Raw genomic sequence first — 265 nt, 5'->3', positions numbered from 1 at the left:
GAACATGTTCATATATTCACACAAGCACTAGATCTTCATATCATATGATAAATCTCCTCATTCTGAACAACTTTGCCTCTGTGACCAATGCTGGCAATAAAACTGTTAATTAAATATGTGAGAAAACACCTACTTAACACATTTAAAACACCTACTTTTGTGAACTAGTCATAGATTTTAAACTCAAAATCAATAAAATCAGTGCAGTACTATTCTCTAGACTCTCTAGGTCAATAATTATCAAAAAAAATGTTGAACATTTGCA

The 265-nt window shown here is 30.6% G+C and overlaps 1 protein-coding gene across 1 annotated transcript in view; it reads left to right on the top strand.

Annotated features, from left to right (window-relative positions):
• LOC107750298 (myb-binding protein 1A-like protein) overlaps positions 1-265 on the top strand; it is a 20,528-nt gene that overhangs the window by 17,009 nt on the left and 3,254 nt on the right. The window lies entirely within an intron of this gene.

This window comes from Sinocyclocheilus rhinocerous, unplaced genomic scaffold (assembly GCF_001515625.1).
Source record: "Sinocyclocheilus rhinocerous isolate Xijiao unplaced genomic scaffold, SAMN03320098_v1.1 scaffold181, whole genome shotgun sequence".
NCBI lineage: Eukaryota > Metazoa > Chordata > Actinopteri > Cypriniformes > Cyprinidae > Sinocyclocheilus > Sinocyclocheilus rhinocerous.
This window is presented reverse-complemented; position numbering and strand designations above follow the sequence as displayed.